This window comes from Engraulis encrasicolus, chromosome 22, assembly GCF_034702125.1.
Source record: "Engraulis encrasicolus isolate BLACKSEA-1 chromosome 22, IST_EnEncr_1.0, whole genome shotgun sequence".
In the NCBI taxonomy this organism is placed as follows: Eukaryota; Metazoa; Chordata; class Actinopteri; order Clupeiformes; family Engraulidae; genus Engraulis; species Engraulis encrasicolus.
This window is the reverse complement of record NC_085878.1, coordinates 22,492,502-22,498,501: the sequence shown is the minus strand read 5'-3', so window position 1 is coordinate 22,498,501 and position 6,000 is coordinate 22,492,502. Positions and strand designations below refer to the sequence as shown.

The 6,000-nt window shown below is 49.1% G+C and overlaps 1 protein-coding gene across 2 annotated transcripts in view; it reads left to right on the top strand.

The window, feature by feature from the left end:
- dagla (diacylglycerol lipase, alpha) overlaps positions 1 to 6,000 on the top strand; it is a 69,161-nt gene that overhangs the window by 56,454 nt on the left and 6,707 nt on the right. The gene's annotated exons all lie outside the window — the stretch shown is intronic.

Sequence of the window (6,000 nt, the reverse complement as noted above, 5' to 3'; positions counted from 1 at the left end):
GTAAAACTGTGGTAATAGATGTTGTATGTCTGAATTTCATTAGCTCTGCTAGTCGTCTAAGTCCCGTCTTGGAATACCCCCCCTGCCTAAGTGGCCTTGTTACAGTAGTCTGTATGTCTGTTAGTATGTTGTAACGTGTAACTGGTGTCTCTGCAGGTGCTGGAAGCCATTGTTGCCATTTCAGAGCAGAGAGACGCAGAGTCTGGGGAGTCAGTGGCGATCAGCCTGCAGCCAGAACTGCCCATTAGTCCTCTGTTGCCAGACAGCCCTCTTAATCTGTCTAATACGCCAGACACTACTCTGCCCACCCCCGACCCTGCCACTGTCACTACCCTTCCTGCCACTGCCACCGCCCCCGCACTCAACCCCGCCCACACTGCCAACTCCACACACCCACACACACCCACTCCCACCACCCCAGACACCACCCTGCCTGCCCCTGCCACCACTGCAACCACCGCCGCCCACCCTGCCAACTCCTCACCCCCACACACCCCCACTACTAACCCTTCCACCCCCTCCATCGCCACACTCTCCTCCTGTTTATCGTCCGACATGCCAAATGCCCCCGCAGTGCCTTCGCAAGCTAGCACCCAGAGCCTTATGATGTCAGATAGCTGGTGCTTGCCAGCGGATGATGCCTTGTTGTCAGGCGGGCCGGGCCTGAACTCAGATACACTCCCCGCCGCGCCAATGCAAAGCGCACAGTCAGCTCCTCCGCCAGCGCAGCAACAGCAGCCTGACGATGATGCCCTGCCAACTCCAGCACTTACACTCACACTTAGCACCCCTCCCACAGACGCTCCCGCCCCCGCTCCCGCCCCCGTACCCAGCACTGCTGCCTCAGCCCCGCTCGCCACTCAGCCGTCAGATGCAAACACAAATACAGCTCCTCATTACGAGTGTCGGCCCGCTGACTCCTCCGACACAGTAGATGCTCCCTCACCTCCCTCCTCTCCTTCCTCCTCTCCTTTGCCTCCTAAAACTCCCGACTCCACTGAGACTGTTATTTCACTCAACCCCTCTGAGCTGGCCCCTCCTCCTGCTGCTGTCTCCCAGGCAGAGAGCACCCCACTAGCATCCCCATCCCCAGAGCCTCCTGCCCCTGTGGCACCCCCGGCCCATGCCCCTCCACTATCTCCTGTATGTTACGTCTCCTCTGTTTAGCCTTGTCTCCCAGCTCCTCTCCTTCTCTCTCTCTCTCTCTCAGCTTGACCAGCTGCCCTGCCTGCCCTCCCCTGTCCTCTCTACCACCTCTCTTCAACCTCTGCTGTCCTGATCTGACCTCCCCCCAATCCCACCCCGCAAACCAATGTGCCTGTCTGACTTGCTTAAATGGATTTTCCTCTACCGCTCTCTCTTTTTCCTCCTCTTGTTTTCTCCTTCTATTCCTCTCTCTCCCCTTTCCTTTCCTTTCCTTTCCTTTCCTTCACTCTGGGTTTGGGGGAGCATGCTGTTGGTGGTGCATGATCGCCCTGGGCAGCCTCTCTGACCTCCCCTACCCTCATTTATTCCAGCGCTTTTCTGTTTGACAGCTTCCTAATGTCCTGCGGTGTCCATTTACAACCTGCCTGCCTCCCTGCCTCTCTCTCTCTCTCTCTCTCTCTCTCTCTCTCTCTCTCTCTCTCTCTCTCTCTCTCTCTCTCTCTCTCTCTCTCTCTCTCTCTGTTTCGCTCTCTCCCTCTCTCTGTTTCCCTCTTTCCACTTCTCTCGGCTTCTCAGAAATAATCTCAGTTTCTTATAAAAGGGGCTGCTGTTGTGCTGGTGTTGTTGTTGTGGAGTCGATGGTGTTGCGCTGAGTTATCCTTGTCCCCGACGGGCACAATTTGTCGATTGTTCTTTCATTCACTCTCTAATTTTACTCCAGGATTTTGTTCTCTTTTTTTTGTATATATTAAGTCGATTGCACCTTTTACTGAATGGTGCAGGTCAGGGGAAAGAGTTATTGCACCTATTGCCAGGGGGGGAAAAGTAAGTAGCATTTATCCCAGTAAAACTACTTTTGAACGTAAACATCTAGTGTCACTACAGAATCGACATGTCTCCTTGTGTTTTACGTGCTTTACTGCACTCGTTTCTCAGGTCATGAAACAACGAATCACCAAAACACTAGTGCTCAATGCAAAACAAAACAAAGAGACACAGGGTTTTTTTCTTTTTTCTCTTTGTTGTGGCCGGTGGTGCTTATTTTGTGTGTTTACAAAGGTTACGCGCTGTCCCTCTCAATTCAGCGTACACGTTTCTGCTTGGAGCGGCGCGGTGTGGCGTGTCCGCTGTGACTGAAAATGAGGAGTGACGCTTGTGTCTAGCTGAACAGACCGATCTGACCTCACCCCATCAGGCCTGCTTATTGCCCTCCTAGTGCTCAGCCCTGCGTGCCTCCCCTGCCCTGCCTTGCCTCACCACTGGCTGGCTCTGCTTCTGTGTGTGTGTGCGTGGGTGCGTGTGTGCGTGCGTGCGTGCGTACGTACGTGTGTGTGCGTGTGTGGTTGTGTGTGTGTGTGTGTGTGTATGTGTGTGTGTGCGCACGTGTGTGTGTATGTGTCTTGGCGAGCGGTCCTCTGCATGGTCTGCTGTCCCAGCTGTGTTGGCTTGTAAGGCACTGGTAGCCATCTATTGCCAGGTTGTGTTTATACTGTGCACTGGTTGCTGCGGGTGCTGTTTGTGTTTGGTGGCGGGCCGGGATGAGTTCTGCTTCTCCTTTGTTGTTAGCCTTTGCAACTTTCCGCGCTGTATTAATAGAGCCCTCATATCTCCCTCAACTGAACCATAACTATGGCCAAATCCTATAGCATTGTTTCTACGTGTATATTTTATTTGTTTGTTTGTTTTGTAATTGCAGTGGACCCAGCACTTAAACTGTACATACAGTATGTACATTCACAGTGCACACAGACACGCATGCCGACACATTCACACTTTGTACTGTCATTGTTTGTACCTTCTCAGCCCATCCTAAACCTTTTGCCTAAACCATATTTATTATAAGCCTACTCATGAAAATCATTCCTTTTTAACCATCATCATCATCATCATCATAATGATCCTTACCATCATTGTGTATGTCTCTTTTGTTTTGTTTATGTTAACATTATTAATAATGTATCAATCATGCTGTTACATAATGTATTGCTTCGCATCAGTGCATGTACTGTATCATGGATGTTTACAAAAAATGTTGTCATGGAAACATGTGATGCTTGACTCATGTTCTGTTTTGTTTCTTTTTTTTATTTTATTTTGACTTGCCACTCTATTTTAACTCATTAAAAAAACAAAGAAACCAAACACTGAGCCGTGTGCTGGAGTGATTGCTGAGCGCTACAATGTTATGCACTCTCTCCCCTTTGTGTGTTTCCCTGTCCGCCCGCCTCATGCTCACACATTTCTCTGTGGAATTGTCTGCACTGACTGACTGATTGTCTGTCTGTCTGTCTGTCTGTCTGTCTGTCTGTCTGTCTGTCTGCTTCGTGTCCTCATCGCTAGCTCTGTCTCTTCCTCCTCCTGACTTTCTCGCCTAGTCCCCACAGCTCAGGCTGTTTCTGTTTGTTTGCTGGTGTCTGTGTCATTCATAGATAATGTGCCTATAAAGCAAAAACATCCAGTGTGTGATATGCCATAACAATAGTTTCGCTCCTCTGCTGTTGTTCCCCTTGGCTTCCCTTCTTGTCACTTGTTGTCGTGAAAGTTTTTTCCCATTATCTTTTCATGTTGAGCACTTGTCCTTGTGTTGTCAGCTTCCCCATGGGTGTCCATGGATTTTTTTTTTTTTCGGGCTCGTAAATAAATCTGTTTTCTGTCTGTTTAAGCATTGATTTGCAATGGTCCTCTACCTCCCTCTAGAACCGATATCATCACAGCAGAGGGACAGTCTCAAGCCAGAAAGCACTTTGTTCACATATGAATAGGCACTAAGACGGACCTCCCGCTGCTTTTAAATTGGCCTGTCTAGCTAACGACGCGTCCAAGAAAAAGACACACAGAAAAAAAACACAACACAAAATGATCTTCCAATCTTGACATAATGTCCTCACCACTCTGTCAAACAATACACACCCACTCTTTTCATCCATTGTCAACAACAAAATGCAATTTTCCTGTGAATAGGGGGGTCTGGAACAAAAAAGAAAACCACAAAGTGCTTTGAGTGTTTTATTCCCTGGCAGGACTGTCCGCTGGTTGTGTGCGCCTGGTGACAGGACAGACTCCCACCAGAGACCAGAGCAAAGCGATGGGGCTGGAAACCAAAGCACCTTCCTCATTAGCTGCTTTACGTCATGCTAATGTTTTACATCTTGACCCGGCTGCGGCCGCACGCTAATGGAGCACATGAATAATGGAACAGGCGTGGATGGAGAGCCGCTGCATGGTTGGCCACAGCGGCTCCGCTCTGCTCTGCTCTTCTCCGCTCCGTTCCTCTGCTCTGCTATTCTCTCCCACCTCACCCCGCCGGCACACTGCTGAGATTTGGATCGCGGGCTTTCCTGGCAATCTGCCTGAGAGAGAAAGAGATGGGGAGAGAGAGAGAGGGAAAGGGAGAGGGATGGAGGGACAAGTGAGGACCATCGATAAAGCTTGAGAGAGAGAGAGAGAGAGAGAGAAGGAGGAAGGGAGGGAGGGAAAAAAACGAAGAGAGCAGGTAGATAAAGAAGAAAAAGAGATAGAAATAGAAAGAAAAAAAGGATGGAGATGGAGAGAGAAAGGTCTAGAGAAAGAGAGAAAGGTGCTCCCCCACAGGCACAGTCACATCCATCCATCCTATCTCGACCCAGTCCAGTCTAGTCCAGCGCAGCCCAGCACGCTCCAGCCCAGCCCAGCCCATGTGTGGAGATATGGGCCGCGCAGCTGGGGTTTACTGCAGGGAGTCTCAGCTGTGGGCTCTGGCCATCTGTGCTCCACTGTGAAATCTGATTTTGGCAACCGCTGCACGGCCCCTGCCCGCCCCGCCTGCCTCACCCAGCCCTGTCCGCCCGGCTGCCTTCTGCCAAGCGTTGTGCAGAGTGCCCTTAAAATCTAATGGTCTATTAGAAGTCATTAAAAATTCAACTCTTTTTAAAAAGCTTATTTTGGGGGCCACTCACGTTAGGCACGGCCTCTGCATTTCAATGAAGATAGCATAGCATGCATGACACTTGTGCAAGTGTAAGGTTTCGCAATGAAGTTAGCAAATTAACTGAAGATGAAAAGCCAGACTCTGGTGCAGAGTAGGTGGCAATCCTTTAGTCATGCATATCTGTTAACTTAACCTGACATTATTAAACAATTTAACACCGTTGTTTTTGTAGATGGAATATATAAGGCTAAAATAAATCGGATATGCAGTGTCAGAGGTTTCCGTGACAATGGCCGTGCTTCAGGGGAAGCCACCTTATTCTCACTGCCTCCTTAGATTCCAACAAAAGCAACAAAACAAAAATGAATAAAAGTTCAAAGTTATGTAGGCCACACCCAGTAGCCCCTGGATGCATTCGGCGCATGATGAAGGCATGTTATTTTAAGACTGCAGCCATGTAGGCCACGTTACAATGTGTACTCCTTCACTGCACAATGCACCATAATAAAGGATCTGATAGCCTCTATGTACCTATAGGACGGGGTTTCTGTTGCACCATACAGGATCTGATAGCCTATATGTACCTATAGGACGGGGTTTCTGTTGCACCATAAAGGATCTGATAGCCTCTATGTACCTATAGGACGGGGTTTCTGTTGCACCATACAGGATCTGATAGCCTATATGTGAAGGGCAGGGGTTTTCATCATATAGGGTCTGATACGTGTATATAGGACATGGTTTTGCACCATAAAGGGCTGTCTCCATGCTGCATCTACTGTATAACGCAATCATGAATCTTAAAACCATGTGCACTTCAGTCCCATGAAGCCTACAAGAAACCATTCCTAGACGCATCTCCACTGGCTGGCTTTACGGTGTCAATGACGACTGAACTGTGTGGTATAATTGGGATGACTATTCCCTGGGAATAGGAGTTAAGTGTG